At 37.0% G+C, this 17,988-nt stretch overlaps 1 protein-coding gene and 1 pseudogene across 1 annotated transcript in view; both read left to right on the top strand.

The window, feature by feature from the left end:
• Positions 1–17,988, top strand: part of RETREG1 (reticulophagy regulator 1) — a 188,902-nt gene that overhangs the window by 14,027 nt on the left and 156,887 nt on the right. The gene's annotated exons all lie outside the window — the stretch shown is intronic.
• Positions 7,889–15,784, top strand: LOC123232554 (annotated as a pseudogene).

Below are 17,988 nucleotides of genomic sequence, written 5' to 3'. Positions count from 1 at the left end.
TAGACTATAAACCCCTAGAGGGCAGCGATTGTTAGATTTTGAAATTTCTTTCTGGTCTTAGTGCTAGTCTAGTGCCTTGCATTATTCATTCATTTGCCAACTCCACTGGCTTAAACTTTGAGAACTCAGGGTTATTTCCATGTCATGAAGAGGCTTCAGAATATGACTTTTATAAAGGACATTTATTGCTTACAAAGTAATTACTGTATCACAACATGGAATAACCTGAGATTGTCAATTCTTATAATTGATACTATATGTAGTTTTGCTATTGTGTATTTATGATGTTAATTCCTTCATTTATTGATTCATTGACTTATTAATGAGTAAACATTTGTTAAGTATTTGCTACCTATAAGCCATTGTCAACAACAAGGTTGTTGTTTTATCCATATAGACACATGATTTTTTCAGCTTCAGAAGCTCCGTATTATGGAATCTCTTCATTAATGCAGATGGGTAATTCCTCTGCAATTTATTGTTTTTGAGGGTTACATGAGGCACTAAAAGAGTAAGTGATTTGTCCATTATACAGTCAGTATTTATAAGAGGTAGGACTCAAATCAAGATTTTCCTTATTCCAAAGCCAGCTCTCTAGGCACTATTACATTCTGTCTAATTGTGCTAGGTACTGTGGGAAATTAAAAAAAAGAAAATATACTGAATTTGCCCTCAAAGAGTTTCTGTCTAGTAGATGAGATAAGAACAGTTCATAGATGACTAGAATAGAAAGCATAAGGAGGCAAGTACCATAAGAGAATCAGAAATTGTTTGGGGGTGGGGTTTAAAAGGAAAGGCGAGCTCCTTAGGAGAGGGGAGGGAGATTCTATATATGGAATTATTTCTCCCCATGCAAAAATGTGGAAATGCTGCATGTAAGAATAATCTATAAAATACAATTTTCTCCTTTTCTCAAGAAGGACTACTGTGAAAACTGGCATTTATTTATTTATTTTTGGTTAGCTTTTGTTTTAAGGGACTTAAATTTGGGACTGGCTCATTTAGAGTTTAATGAGAAGCTGTGTTCTCTTGTTACACTTTCTTTCATTCTCTTTTTCTGTATTGTTGACCATGTGTTTCATTTTTCTAGCATACATATTTAATGTGGTCCTAGAATTCTCAGGTGAAATTATCAGGAAAGACATATGTTTTCCTTTGGAACCTAGTTAGGCCTTGGGTTAAGGGAATACAGTGGCTCCTCTGCTTAATTAGAGAGAGTCATTACTGTCTTTCTACCATTATGTATAAAATTTACAAGCACACAAAGAGAAAAAAGACTGGATAAAGCTGTTGTGTAAAGATGACCTTTTCTTTGGTGTAGAAGGAGGAAAATTAATGGGTAGCATTTAGGTGATGCTATTGTCTAAATGCAAGCATCTCCCTAGCGTTGGTTGTGTAATGGTTAGAATGTGTGGTCGCCAAAATTGTAATTAACCCTTAAGCATTCCTCCTCTCCCCTGCCCCATCAGGTCTCATCATATAAATCCTTACTACACCCACTAACTCTCTTACATCACTCCCCAGGAACCAATCACACAGTTCCTCAATTAGCTTAGTACCACCCAGGGGGTCAGTGCCTGTGGGATCAATTCTCTGGTTGCTGACTGACCCAAATTCAAAACAAATGGAAGGGAAGTCTAAATCCCTGGTTGATCAAATCAAAATATAAATTCCCTTCTCATAGTTGGGTTGTACCAACTATGGCATTTTCCCCTTTAAGAAAAATGGGAGTGTTAGGAAAAACAAAACCCCCCTCCCAAACATCATAAAAGGGTTTTTAATCAAGCACTGAAATTCTTTACTTTTTTAGGGTCATGGCAACCTTGAGCAGTTTAGTAAAGCTGATGGACTCATCTGAATAATATTTCTAAATATCTCGTATTATGAGGAAAACCAATTATTGAAATAAAGATGTAACTTTTTTTCCACATCTGTGTTCAGTCTCCAGATTAAGAATCTCCCTCTTCTAGCACAATTTTGAGTTATTTTGACTCTCAGATTCTTGTTGCTTATTAGTATATGTTTAGATTGCTGAAATCATTTATGTTGGTAAGTTTGTTGTTTTTTAATTCTCTAGAAAATACTGAGTTTCATATCAGAATCAAGATGAAAAAGCACACTTACAGAGTCTGGTCTAGTAGGGTCAAGAAGAGTTTCTAGATAATGAAAGTGGTGCTCTAGCATTCCAAGGAAGCCAAGAATGATAATGTTGTTGCCATCTCAAAGGTCACATTTTACCTGCTTACAATTTTAAAAATTGTTTATTTAAAAAATAAGAAATACAACATTTAAAAATTAAATGAAAAATTTTGTCACTGATAGCTTTAAACTAGTCTAGGGCAGGTGTTCTCGGAATTTTTGTTGCTTGGACTTCTTCATTGAATAAGATTATAAATGAAACCAATTATATTGAAATAGTTACAAAAACACTAAAGAAAAGTTCATGGACCCCAACTTAAGAACTTGTGAGATCTAGAGTACATGTAAAAAGTTGTATTCTAACATAAATCCAATTATATTTTAATGTACATGTTAATTTTACTTATTCTCCAAGTTTAAGGAAAAAAATTTTTTTGTCCCAAACCTAACAAACACCAAATAAAGAGAGCATTTCCATATACATTGTAGAACAGAAAAAGGAAGTATTTAAGACTATGAATCTTTGTTATGACGTACTTTCCTTTTCTTTTAAAGTATATAATAAATTCAGTAGGTAATTTCAAAGACTTATTTTTCGTAAAATTAAAGAGGGGAGAATATATTTCCTTATGTCGTGTGTCCTCTCTGTGTGTGTACACATGTATTAATTCAATAATATTTTAATACTTACCATGTGCTATGGGTGATAGAAGAATAAATAAGACATATGTTCACTAGTTATTAACATGCTATATTACATAGAAGAATAAAGATATTACATGTTCATTATTATTCTTTATTAATTATATTCCAATTATTAATGCTATATTCCAGAATTGATTGTTATAACCTAAGCCTGACATGTTTAAGAAATAACATTTCATGGGGGGGAGATCGGGGGGTGAAGGGGAAAGTAAGAGTGTGAATCATGTAACCATGTTAACTTTTCTAAAAAATAAAAATTATTAAATGAAAAAAAAAAAGAAATAACATTTCACTGATGCGCACACACACACACACACACACACAAATATATTCCTATTGATATTTATTTCTGCTGACCCAACCACAAAAATCCTAATCCTGAAGGATGAAGTATTATGGTACTAGGGGGACAGAGAGGTGAAATACTCCTTTGCATTCTCTCATGTCATCAAACTTCTATCTGCATTTCCAGATCTTTCTGTGGTTCTTTATTAGCCTCAAAAATAGAGACCAAAATCAGAGAATCCTGGAGAAATCCCATGTATTATAACTTGTGCTGCTTCCGACTTTGGGGTGATCCTAGCACACAGAGTCTGGGAAATTCTTAGGAGCAGGGCCTTTGTGGCAAAAGCAATCCAAAATTACTACAGAATTACTCCTTGTGTCCTCTCACTCTAACTTCAATCTACACTTGCCTTAACTTAAACTTTAGAAGCTTAAAATTGCACTAAGACTTTTTTTGAACTCTTTGTACTATAGGAAAAGTCTTAGTAATTACCATTGTGTGTTGGGGATGTTGGCTCAGGTTAGCAACTTGGTTTTGGTATATGGTCTTTGTCTCTGAGGCAGCCTGCATGGAGCCTGGAATCATCTGTTAATGAGAAGGTTGGAATAGATGGAAAGTCTTTCAGCTTTAGTTCTTGTTCCTTTGAGTCATACCTAACTGAAGTAGGGCCAATGACCTCTGCTGTTGGATGGTGTGTAGTCCTTCGTTGAAATCATTGGAAAGGTTTGTTGATTCCCAGGGACAATAATCCAATAAAGCCCTGGTAAAACCCAGGTTCTCACAGATCTCTATGCACAGATGCTAAGAGGAAGAGAATTAAACAAAGTGGAGGTTTAAATTTTAGTCCTAGCATTGCCTAGGACCCCCTAGCTCAGTGACGTTGGGTATGACTTTCCTAGGTCTTAGTTTCTTCATTTGCATAAATTTGTAATTCAGTATTATTAAATTATACATAAAATGTATAAATTTATATAAATGTGTAAATAGATTTTATATAAATTTTGATTTGTGAAATAATCTCTAAGAAGCTTTCCAGGAAGCACTGGGTCTAACTCAGGAGTTACAGCTGAGCATCTGTTTTTGTATTGCCTAGGAGCTAAGGGTAACCTTTTTTAAACAAAGTTTTATCATATTTAATGCAATTTTGGTCTGTGGGGTCTTAATTTGCTAACCATTGGTATGGAGTTGCCTGGGAGGTATAGTTTTCCCAGTAAAGAATATGAGACCATTTCCCCAAGAATAATATTGTTCATTAGTGGGGGCATGCAATTCCCATTATCAAAGAATGGATCCCTCTCTTTTGCTTTTCAAGAGTTGTGTGCTCTTTCTGATTGGCTTGACAGTTTTGCCTTAGATCCTCCCCTCACAGTCCTCATTGGTGGATATTTTTAAAGAGGAGATGGAGTTAGAGACCTCAACTCCTCTCTCATTGCTTCATCACTGGAGGGCTGTGTCCTTTCTGGGCCCTGGAAGACACCAGCCCATCCACATCATCATACTTGACATGATTTCATGTCAAGGCAAGGCTGGTCAACCTTAATCTTTCTATGGGACCAGGGTTTGCCATGGCGGTCAGTCCTGCCTTTCATCTTTTTATTTTTTTAAGATCTGGGCAAAAGAGGGAAGATCCCAACCCAATTTGATAACCTTGGTTTCATGATTCATAATGATTTCATAATAATATCAAAATTCAATATTAGTTTTCCAAAGAGGCAGACTTTGGCTTGATACATGTTACATTTAATATTTGTATATAATATATAAATTACATTGGTAACAGGAGTGAAAGCCCTTGATCTGCTTTACTGGGGCATATATCTCATGAAGCTATTTCCCTGATAAATAGGACATAAATAATTTAATTATTATCATCTTGTGATTTCATTGGTGTAAGGCACTCCCTGTGAGAAAATGATACTAATCCATGCTCCTCATTGAGAGCTCAAAGAGTTTTCTCTCTGGGAGTTCCTTATACCAATAAAATCACAAATTTAGACAAATTTATATAAATTGATTTGTAGCCCAGAGAACATCCAGGAAACATCCTAAGAATCCACCTAGGACCCCACTGTCCAAGAGACATCTCCACTGTATGTTGCTCAGTTATTTTTCAGTCATTTTGACTCTTTGTAACCCCATTTGGAGTTTTCATGGCAAAGATACTGGCTATTGTTTGCTATTTCCTCCTCCACTTAATTTTACAGATGAGGAAACCGAGGCAACCAGGTTTAAGTGACTTGGCTAAGGTATATAGCTAGTAAATATCTTTAGACCAGATATGAATTTAGGAAGATGAGTCCTCCTCACTCCAGGCCTGGCACTCTCCCTTGTACCACCTATCTGCACCTCCTCAGTATAAGCAAAAGACAAGGGATTGACTGCATTTCTTTCCTAAGATTTGGGTTCTTCTCTTTCAGACCCCTGTAGGCTTGCTGTGTGTGTCTCACTGTACTTTCAGTATCCTGTAGGGCAGCCTGATGATGACAGCTCATGCTCTTAATGTTGCCTTTAATCAGTTCCCGCCTTCTTTCATTACATTAATATTTAAGCCCTCTTTACTATTTAAACAGTCTCCAAGGGAATTGTGTGACCCCTCTATCCTGAAATAAAGGTTTTTCAAAAGCAAAGCCCTAATTCTCTAAAATGTTTAATCCTAGGTTTTGGAAGAAAGGACATGGGATAGCTTGACTAGCTCTAGAGCTTGTTTTTTCAATTTTGTTCATCTTCATCATTATTATCATAGCTAGCATTTATATAGTATGTTAAGGTTTGCAAATTCCTTTACATGTTATCTCATTAGGTGCTATTTTTATCCTCATTTTACAGATAAGGAAAATGAGGCTGAAAGAGAAGAAGTGACTTGCCCAGGGTCACACAGCTAGTAAGTGTCTGAGGCAAAATTCAAATTCAGGTCTTTCTGACACTAGGCCGGGTGCTCTCTAGCATAGACAAAGTTGGGGATATTGACTGACTTTTTGTGGTGTGATTTAACAACAGGTATTTTTGGCTATAACATCCCAAATAGGTTTTGAAAAGAATACAACTTCACATAAAGACTTGGGGAACAGCCAAATTTAGAGATATGATAATTGCTGATGAGCCAAAAAAATGAGACCAACAGAATGGTCAGATGAATTGGAGGAAAAACAGGAAAAAGTACTTTCATAAAATCCCAGAGAAGAGAAAGTGTCCAGAGGGAGAGTTGCACTAATGGCTCAAGAAGGAGGAGGACTGAAAACAGTGACTACAAAATTCGTCAATTAAGAAATCATTGATAACTTTGGAGAGTTAGAAGTTCAGTGATGATACTAGAAAACCAATTTGCAATGTACAGAGAAGAAGATACAAAGAGAAGAAATAAAGCAAATACAGTAAGTTTAAGCTTTCTTAGGACTTTGGCTGAGAAGGGGGGAAAAGATAATAGGATGATAGCTTAACGAGATGGTAGGGTCCATTGAAAGTTTTTTAAGTGTGAAGGGAGATTTGGACTTGTTTGAAAGCAGTAGGGAAGTAACCAGTAGATAAGAATAATCAAAATTTAGAATGGAGATAATTAAGAAACCAAAATACTGGAGAAGACTGTAGGGGAGAGACTCAAGGACAGAATTCTGTTTCTGAAGGAGAAGAACACCTCATCAGAGACTGGAGCAATGGAAAAGAAGTGAAGATGATGTCAAATTATTTTTTAGATGAAAAGGTGGAGAAAAGAGGGTGCTCACAGTGAAATTTTCCCAGTAAAGTAAGAGGTGAGAAATGAGGGTCTCAGCTAAGAGAATAGAAGAAAGTTTTAGAAGGAATATGGATATAAGAGTTTTAGAGTAGCTTCTGAGGGGAGTAATATAGGGAATAATAAAAATATTGCTTTTGCTTAGTAAGGGCCCAATTAAAGTTAAATAACTTGAATTAGAGAGCAGAGAGGAATGTTATAGAAGATATAAGGAAACAAGATTGAGAATAGCTTGTGAGGGGGAGTAAAATAGGGAATTAATTAGGGAACAATAAAAGTATTGCTTTTGCTTAGTAAGAGCCCAGTTAAAGTTAAAGTGAACCTAGTTCATAAGATTGTATGACTTTTCACGCTTCATTCAGTGGCACCAGAGTAGGAGGGGAAGGAGGCCTGGTGGATTAATCCATTACTGGGGTTTGGCATAGGATGAGTGGCAATAGGACAAAGAGTTGAAGAATTCTGGAGTTGATAGTTGAGTTGGTTAATTGGTTAAATATGAGTTGGTTCCAGACTGGAAAAAAAGTTTCCAACAGGAAAAAAGTGAAGTAAGAGCAGGGGCAGTAGCCTGAGAAGGTAAGATAAAGGGATTGAAGGTCTGTGTTTTTGATTATGGAAGTAAAACCCTTGCAGGTAACGATGAGATCCAGGATGTGACCACTTTTGTGTGTGGCCGAAGCACATTGAAGGAACCTACAATGAGTACATTTAAGGAGAATGAGGCTTTATTTCATGTGCAGAAATTTATTAGTTGAGGCACAAAAAGCAAAAACCAAGTCTCTAAGTCAAAAAAAATAGGTTTATTGAGGGCTGGTTTCATAATAAAGCTGGACCCTGGTTAGCAACTGGAAACCTCTAGCCTTTTGAGCAACCTCCTTTTATGGCACAGTTTACTGAAATGCTATCAGAAACACAATTGAAGTTCCTTGACCCAGAGTTGGCCCAGAGTTCATTGTACAGGATCGGCAATTCTGACTTATGTCATGAAGCACAAACTCATAATAAAGTAGGGTGTGCAGCTTAGTCAGCCTAAGATGAATGAGGTCAAAAGTTTAAATCATGGAGGGGAGGTGGAAATAGCAAAACAGAACAGAACTAAGGTCGGTAATGCACACTTGAGCCCATTATCACTTAGTTGACCCATGCCATGGTTGGTGTCACTTGGCTCATATCATTGACATAAATAGGTCCTTTGACCATTGCAGCCATAGAGTGGGTCTTGGACACCTACAGGAGTTCTTAGACCAATTACAACATAAGCATTAGTCTAAGACAGTGGTTCCCAAACTTTTTGGCCTACTGCCCCATTTCCAGAAAAAAATATTACTTGGCCCCCTGGAAATTAATTTTTTTTAATTTTAATAGCAATTAATAGGAAAGATAAATGCACCTGTGGCCATCACCACCCCCTGGATTGCTGCAGCACCCACCAAGGGGCGGTAGTGCCCACTTTGGGAATCACTGGTCTAAGATATACTGGACTTGGGTCCTGTGCCTTTGGCTGAGAGTGTGGAACTGGGCTCTATGTGAATTACAGAATTATTACAGAATCATAAAGAAAATGGGATTTCACATTCACATTTGTGGATTTTGAAGTCCCATGCTCCAAAGTGAGGAGTTTAGAAGGAGAGGAAGATAGTGAGCCAGGTGATCCTTTCCAGTTTGATCCCACAATATTCTCAACATCTGGCATCTAAAACTGATCAACAAGAAATCTTCATGCAAAGAAGCAAATTCAACCTCAGGGATTTCACTGGGCACATTAGACTGTGATTTTGAAAGTGGGGACTTTTTTTGCCTTTCTTTTGTACCCCCAGACCTTAGTATAGTACCTGACCTGATTTAGGTCTTTAATAAATGCCAGGTAATTGGTTGTAAAATGTGGCTCAATACTAAAATATAGTTATGAAACGGTATAGCTAAAAGTCCAAAGGAGCAGATTAGGTTGAATAAATAATAATAACTGCTACTAATCTAGAATTTTATTGTTTGAAAGGTTCTTTACATATTTATCTCACAGCCATTATATATGAGGTGGGTATTCTTCTACTTCTAATCATTCACATTTTGGGGAGCCAAAATGGCAGATTAGAGGCAAGCCAGCTAAACTCTCTCAGTATTCCCTTTAAAACAACTTTAAAATAACACCTTAAATCAAATTTTAGACCAGCAGAGCCAACAGTGTCACAGTGAGATATTTTTACGCCCTAAGCAAATTCAGGAGGTTGGTAGAAGTTTATGGCACCATGGTGGTCTCTCTCTCTCTCTCTCTCTCTCTCTCTCTCTCTCTCTCTCTCTCTCTCTCTCTCTCTTTTTTTTCTCTCTTTCTCAGCAGCAGGAGCTTTCACCCAGTGGCAATAAAAGGGTCAGATAACTGGTGAGAAAGAGATTTTGGGGGACCTTTTGTTGGTACCAGGTTTACCTCCAGGGTAGAGAGGAGTTTTAGGGATTGGTCACAAGGAAGCAAGGGCCCTGATCAAAGTTTCAGGGCAAAAAGACCATTAGTACACATGGGTACAGGGGACCAAGGGGCCTTCCTGACCATGAGATCAGTGACCATACCTTTTCCCACATCCCCAAACTTGCAGACTCCCAGAACTAACTCTGAAAAAAGTAGAACAAAAAAATTTAAACTTTGGACTTGGAGATTTCCTTCCCACCTCAAAGGGAGCAGAACCCAACTTTTAATGATAAAATAGACTGGAAAAATGAACAAACAATTTTAAGAAATCACCATAAAAAGCTATTAAGCTGGTAGGAAAGACCAAGACATAAATTCAGAAGAAGATAACTGTGAGAATAGCTATTAACAAAACCTCAAAGAAAAATGCTAATTGGATCTAAGCCCAAAAAGTTTTTTTTAACCCTTACCTTCCATCTTAGAATCAATACTGTGTATTGGTTCTAAGGCAGAAGAGTGCAAGGGCTAGGCAATGGGGGTCAAGTGATTTGCCCAGGGCCACACAGCTAGGAAGTAGCTGTCAGATTTGAACCCAGGACCTCCTGTCTCTAGGCTTGGCTCTCAATCCACTGAGCCACCCATCTGTCCCCCAAAAAAGATTTACTGGAAGAATTAAAGAGATAAAAGTGGTACAAGACAAACTAGGAAAATAAATGAGAAACTATGAAAAAATAATTAAGAGCTTGGTAAAAGAGGCACAAAAAATATTGAAAGAAAACAACAGCTTAAACAAAATTGACCTAATAGTAAGAGGCACAAAAATTCACTGAAGAAATGAACTTCTCAAGAGAACAGATTTGGCCAAATGGAAAAACAAGTGCAAAATCTCACTGAAGAAAAATAATTTCTTTAAAATTGGGATTGGATAAATGGAAGCTAATAATGTCATCAGATGTCAAGAAACAGTAAAACAAAGTCAGAAGAATGAAGAAATAGAAGAAAATATAAAATATCTCATTGAAAAAACAATTGACCTGGAAAACAGATCAAAGAGAAATAATTGAAGAATTATTGGATTACCTGAAAGCTGTGACCCAAGAAAAAGTATATATGTCATATTTCCAGAAATTGTAAAGGAAAACTGCCCCAATATCTTAGATCAGAAGGGAAAATATTAATGGAAAAAAAATCCACCAATCACCTCCTGAAAGAGATCCCAAAATGAAAACTCTCAGGAATATTATAGCCAAATCCTACAGCTCCCAGGTCAAAGAGAAATACTTCAAACAGCTCAAAAAAAGCAATTAAAATATTGTGGAGCTACAATCAGGATCACATAAAATGTAGAATCTTCCATAAGAAGTAGAGGGCTTGGGATATGATATTCTCGAATAAAAAGGAACTAAGGTTACAGTCAAGAATAACCTATCCAGCAAAATTTAAGTATAATCCTTCAGGGTTTAAGAAGGGGGTGTGAGTAGGAGGATGGGGGGTATAGTTGGTAACCCCCTGAGTTGATGTATAAGGGCCACTTCTCCCTCACAACCACCTCTCCTTATTAGGGAGACAAAATGGGGTTTTTGGGAAAATGGGGATCCCTAGACGTTCCTGCTGGGGTAGAGAAGTTAGAGGAATTTCTTCTCTTCCAGGGGAAACAAGTGTGACCCCAAAAGGATGTTCATGCCAGGCAGTGCACACAGAAGCCTCTCCCTGAAATCCCCAGTTGGAATCAGGCTTAAAAATGGAAGTCTGCTAACCTTCCTTCTTCAACCCACAAGTTCTGTCTCCCACCAATATAGATCACTCCAATTTGACTAAACCAAACAGATGGGGTTTATTTCAGTAACAAAATAATCAAGGGAACATAAGAATGAAGGTTTCCAGGAAAGGGAGGAAGGTAATCCCTAATCCCCTTTCATTCCTTGACTGGGCAGGGTACCTGCAGAGATTTGTCTGTGTTCCCCCAAATCCCAGCTTCTCTGACCCAATCCCCAAATAGTACTCCTATAGCTAGAATTGTTACTAAACTACAGGGAATATAGAAGGGCAAAGCCTTATGCAAATCTGTGGGTCCCGGGAGTTGGCTTCCCATAGAAGTTCAGATACCCCTGACCAAACTGAAGAACTGCTGTTGTATATTTCCATTCTGATCAGGAACCAATAGAGATCAAATGATATGATCAGTCTTCATTGAAGGTCATAGGAAACTCTCCAAATTTCACTTTGTGGGTCCCGCAGCCTCAAAAACCACCTCCCTCCTGGCTGTTAACCCCAAAGCAGAGTGTTTAGTTGGTCCTTCTCCCACAAGTCTTTGCATACTCTCAACTGTCACTCCCTCAGTGTTCCATTTCTCACAATTCCAAAATGCCTGGCTTGCCTAGCTTCTTCCAAGGGGAAAAATGAGTATTTAATGAAATAGAGGACTTTCATTGCATTCTTGATAAAAAGACCAAAGCTGAATTGAAAATGTGAAAGGAAACAGGAGAAGCATAAAAAAGTAAACATGAAAGAAGAATAATCAAGGGTCTCAATAAAGTTGAACTGTTTCACTTCCTATATGGGAAGATGTTATATCCAACTCTTAAGAACTTTATCATTATTAGAGTTAAAAGGATATGAGTCAATTATGTTGGAGCTCACTCCAAAAAGAAGGGGAGGATGAGAAAGAGGAATGCACTAGGACAGTGATGGACAAACTTTTTAAAGAGGGCGCCAAAGGAAAGGAAATGCTCATCTGTCAGTCTGTTTCTAAGGCAGCTCTTTCAAAGTTTCATTGTATTGTATCCTACTCATTGTATTTATCAGATTAGGAATAATGTTGAACAGCTGGATAGAACATTTCAGGGGGCTGCATCTGGCCCACAGGCCATAGTTTACCCATCACTGCACTAGGAGAATGGAGAAGGGAGAGATAGACTAGATAAATTTTTCTCACATAAAATAAACATGCAAAGAAGAGCTTTTACAGTGGAGAGGGAAACGGAGGTATTATGCATAATGCTTAAACCATACCCTTGTTTGGAATTGGTTTAAAAAGGGAAGAAAATACATACACACTCAGTTGTGTATACTGTACAGAAATGTAGCTTACTCAGTAGTGAAATAGGAGAGAAAAGGAATAAGAGAAAGGTGGGAGGGAGGATAAAGGGGAGAACAAATTAAGATAGACAAGGTTTGAAGCAAAATTGACTTTGTAGAACAGGAATAAAAGAGAGGAAACAAGAAAATGGGATAGAGAGAAATATATAGTTAGTCATCATAACTGTGAGTGTGAATGGAATGAGTTCACTCAAAAATGGAAGTAGATCACAGAATCCAACAATTTCTTGTTTACAGGAGACACTTGAAATAGAAAGTCAAACAAAGAAATAAAATAAAGGGCCAGAATTGAATCTAATATATTTCAGCTGAACTACAAAAGGCAGTGGTAGCAATCATGTTGTCAGCAAAGAAAAAGTAAAAATAGTCCTAATAAAAAATCAGGGAAACTACATTTTCTTAAAAGGCATCATAGATCGGGTCTTGAGGAGCTAGCCCATCATCAGGCTAGTAGATTGGTGGGGCAAGTGCTGTCCACTAAGAGGTCAGTGCAGACTTGGGAAAGGTGCCACAGGCTTGAACTTGAAAAAATGTCCACTTTACATCTTTTCTCCTATTCCTTTCCTTGATCATATGATAGCATTTGGGAAAAGTCCCATTAAATTTCTAGAAAATGTAGAGGAGAAATTTAGACCTGATTTTGTTTCACAATGGTGGGAAAGAAGTTTATATACCAACTATAACAAAGTTCATTTGGAATAACAAAAGATCAAGAATATCAAGGGAAATAATGAAAAAAAATGTGAAGGAAGGTGGCCTAGCAGTACCAGATATTAAACTATACTATAAAGCAGTTGTCATCAAAAAGATATGGTACCGGCTAAGAGACAGAAGGGAGAATCAGTGGAATAGAGTAAATGACATCAGCAAGAACAGTGTATGATAAACCCAAAGAGCCCAACTTTTGGGACAAAAATCCACTATTTGACAAAAACTGCTGGGAAATTTGGAAAACAATATGGGAGAGATTAGGTTTAGATCAACATCTCACACCCTACACCAAGATAAATTCAGAATGAGTGAATGACTTGAATATAAAGAAGGAAACTGTAAGTAAATTAAGTGAACACAGAATTCATCAGATCTCTGTGAAAGGAAAGATTTTAAAACAAAACAAGAGTTAGAAAAAATTACAAAATGTAAAATAAATAATTTTGATTATATTAAATTAAAAAGGTTTTGTACAAACAAAAACAATGTAGTCAAAATCAGAAAGGAAACAACAAACTGTGAAAAAAATCTTTATAACAAAAAATTCTGACAGAGGTCTAATTACTCAAATATATAAGGAGCTAAATCAGTTGTACAAAAAATCAAGCCATTCCCCAATTGATAAATGGGCAAGGGACATGAATAGGCAATTTTCAGATAAAGAAATCAAAACTATCAATAAGCACATGAAAAAGTGTTCTAAATCTCTAATAATTAGAGAAATGCAAATCAAAACAACTCTGAGGTATCACCTCACACCTAGCAGATTGGCTAAAATGATAGCATGGGAGAGTAATGAATGCTGGAGGGGATGTGGCAAAATTGGGACATTAATGCATTGCTGGTGTTGTGAACTGATCCAACCATTTTGGATGGCAATTTGGAACTATGCTCAAAGGGCTATAAAAGAATGCCTGCTCTTTGATCCAGCCATACCATTGTTGGGTTTGTACCCCAAAGAGATCATAGATAACAGACTTGTACAAAAATATTTATAGCTGCACTTTTTGTGGTGGCAAAAAACTGGAAAAGGAGGGTATGCCCTTCAATTGGGGAATGGCTGAACAAACTGTGGTATATGCTGGTGATGGAATACTATTGCGTTCAAAGGAATAATAAACTAGAGGAATTCCAGATGAACTGGAGAGACCTCCAGGAACAGATGCAGAGTGAAAGGAGCAGAGCCAGAAGAACATTGTGCACAGAGACTGATACACTGTGGTAAAATAGAATGCAATGGACTTCTGTACCAGCAGCAATGCAATGACTCAGGACAGTTCGGAGGGATTTATGGAAAAGAACGCTACCCACATTCAGAGGAAGAACTGCAGGAGAGGAAACATATAAGAAAAACAACTGCTTGAACACATAGGTTGAGGTGGACATGATTGGGGATGTAGACTTGAAACTACCACACCAATGCAACTATCAACAATTTGGAAATAGTTCTTGATCAATGACACATGTTAAAACCAGTGGAAATGTGCATCGGCCATGGGTGAGGGCAGTGCGGGGGGTGAAGGGGAAAGTAGGAATATGAATCATGTAACCATGTTAAAAATGAATATTAATAAATGTTTAAAAAAAAAAGAAGTTTACATACCTACCTCACAGTGAAACTGCTGCCCTGCTCTTCATCAGCGAGAACAAAGATCTGAATGTAGACGATATTTACCCGGCTCAGGATGCCAGTCTTTGGAAAGGGAGTCACGTATGATGTACCCAATCCAGTATTCTTGGACAAAAGAAATGTTAAAAACTGGCCTTAATTTAAACATGTTTTGATAATTGAAAAAGAAACAAAGGACCACTTTGAAAGCTGGGGAGAAAGTGGAGAAAAAAAACTTATTTGAAGTCCTTTCTGAACTAATCATTCTTCTCTATGTGGAAAAGAGATCAGAAACCTGCTGAATGAAAAAGTGTTCCAGCTGTACGCAGTCCTGGATGGAGGCTGTACCCACGCTGCTTGAGTTCTGCCAAGTTGGCTGCCTTTGCCCAGGTTCAGGTGTTGGGACCGAGTACACGGAACAACCAAAAACATTTTCCATAAGGCAATCCAGAAATGTAGGGAGTCAAAAGAAAAATACAATACTTTCCTCCAAACTTTACTAGATTCTCCATACAATGATGGGCATTCTCTGACAGATGATGAAATTTCAGCGACGCTTATTGGACTTCTGTTAGCAAGGTAGCACACATCATCCACCATGAGTGCTTGGATGGGCTTCTTTTCGGTCAGAGACAAAACACTTAAGAAAAATACTTAGAAAAGCAGAAGTCTGTGGATAAGATTTTCCTCCTTTCCATTATGATCAGCTCAAAAGTCTGCTTATGTTAGATTGCTACTTAAAAGAAACATTAAGACTTAGACCTCCTTTAATGACTTTGATGAAATTAGCCAAAACTCTCCATATTGTAACCTCCAGGTCTTCTGCCATTGATCATCAACTTAAAGACTCTTGGATAGAATGCTTGGACTTTAATCCTGACCAATACTTACAGGACAATCCTGCATTGGATGAGAAGTTTGCAAATGTGCCATTTGGAGCTGGTTGGCATTGTTGTAGCTCTGATAACTTTGCATATGTTTTAAATTAAGACAATTTGGTCCACTCTGCTCCATTTATAGGAATTTGATTTTGTTGATAGATGTTTTCCTACTGTGAATTACACAACCATGATTCACTCCCTGCATAACTCAATAATCTGATACAAATGAACAACATTGGATTGTGGGAGACTACTCTCCCTAGACTGTTTACTTCAATGAATGTGATAGGCTAACTCACTTGAATGATTGATGAATTTTTTAAAAAATTAAGTGGTGCATTGAAATCAATGCAATACAATCTGCTGTACAATACAGTGCAATACAAATAGTTGTATTAAAAATCTTCGTGTGATATAATCAGACTCAAGTTACATGGGGGAAATAGATTTCTTCCAAAATAACCAATTTCCTACAAATTATATCATTAGAAACAGTGGGGGGATTCCAACCAAGGTTTGATAAGCATTTTTTAACCCCTTAACTTTTATGTATTGGCTCCTAGACAGAAGAGTGGTAAGGGTGGGCAATAGGGGTCAAGTGACTTGCCCAGGGTCACACAGATGGGCAGTGTCTGAGTCCAGATTTGAACCTAGGACCTCCCGTCTCTAGGCCTGACTCTCAATCCACTGAGCTACCCAGCTGCCCCCTGATAAGGTTTTTGTCTATTTTTTCAAAAGGCTAACCGAACATAGAAGTACTACAAGAAAGGAAACTAAAATCTTTTTTCTTGAATTATACCTAAATCTTTTACAAATTGACAAATTTTTATACCTACTATTCATTTATTAGATAACGATGGGACTCCCTAGGGTCTTTAAACTTAGGTGACAGTCTCAGAAGAAGCAAGACTAAAACCACATGCACTCAAGAACCTGTACAGTGGTACCTTGACACATGAGTTTAATTCGTTCCATGGCCAAACTTGTAACTCAATTTGCTCATATGTCAAATCGAATTTCCCCATTTAAATGAATGGAAATGCTATTAACCTGTTCTGACCTCAAAAAACCACAGGAATTTTTTGTTTTATATGTTTTTAAATATGAAAATGTACTTTATAAATAACAAATAAGCATTTTATAGATAATAAGAAAGAATGTAAAGAAATAAACTTGCTTATGAAATGTTATTTACCTTCAAACTCAGGCAAAGATGCTGGCATAGAAGATTTTCAATTCGGGCACTATTGCTTAATATAACTTACTCTCTATACATGTAATGCCACATTTAAATGCAAATTTGACATTACACATTACTTATGATATGTAACTTTATTGCTAAACTTAATTGCTATTTTTTTACTTTACTAATTATCATCATTTTCTTCACTGAATTTTGGCTGTTTTGCCACACTTTCCTCAATTTCACTTAGAGGCCATTTCAACAGAAACCTTTCCATAGAAATTTGTTTCCTTCTCCCTTTCAGAACGTTTTGATAACTTGTGAAACAAGCGTCATTTCACAGCTCCAACTCACAATCTGTTGCAACTTTTTCTGAGTGTCTTTTCAATAAACTGTTAAATTTTTTCCCAAATCCTCAACATTTCCTTAATCTCACTTGTACTGATTACCTCATCCACCTTGGCCTCCTCCCTACTAATTTCCTGCAAAATCTCCATATGTTGCTGCTGCTACAACTCCTTCAATTCTTCTATTGTCAGGATCCATGGTTAAAAGTTAAGAAATTTGCCCAAAAAATTGATAATAAAGACAAAAAAATAAAGAAGAAAGCAAAAGCAGTTCAATCCAGATGCTCGCACAGCCAGATAAACACTAAACTAAACAAGACAGCCTCATGTAACTTGTGAAACTGAACGTTCGGCAGGCTGTCTAGTGGAGGGTGGCAGAAGCTTGTGATTCAAATGTCCACTCATGACTTAAAAGTAAAAAATCCAAATTGTGACTGCTCATATCTCAAATTGCTGGTGACTTAAGGTGCTCTTGTATCAAGGAACCACTGTACTTAGCTGTGTCAGCAGAATTTGAGAAACTCTCTGTTGTCTAAAAACACCTCTTTGGATTTCTGAGAGAGAAAAGGGTGCCAGAAGTTTGGATGGTACCAAAGATTTATGTTAATATTTTGAATAGGTCTAATTCCTTCTTTATCTAGATCAAACAGGAACACCTCTCCCTTTTCTCCTGTGCTTCCCTGAACTAGTTCCAAGCAATTAAGACTACAGTTTAAGTGCCCCTGGGTTAAACCTGACTATTTTTCTTATTTAATCAAATTATTTGAAATCCAATTAAGGTAGATATCTCTTTTGATTGAGGGGAAGAAACTAAATATAAACAAACAATAAAGTTGGAGTTGAAACAGATCCATGTATATGTTCTAACTTGAAACTTTATGGTAGGGGTATATATATATATAT

Source organism: Gracilinanus agilis, chromosome 1 (genome assembly GCF_016433145.1).
Source record: "Gracilinanus agilis isolate LMUSP501 chromosome 1, AgileGrace, whole genome shotgun sequence".
Lineage (NCBI taxonomy): Eukaryota > Metazoa > Chordata > Mammalia > Didelphimorphia > Didelphidae > Gracilinanus > Gracilinanus agilis.
Note: the sequence above shows the minus strand (reverse complement) of the source record. Positions and strands in the feature narration are given on the sequence as shown.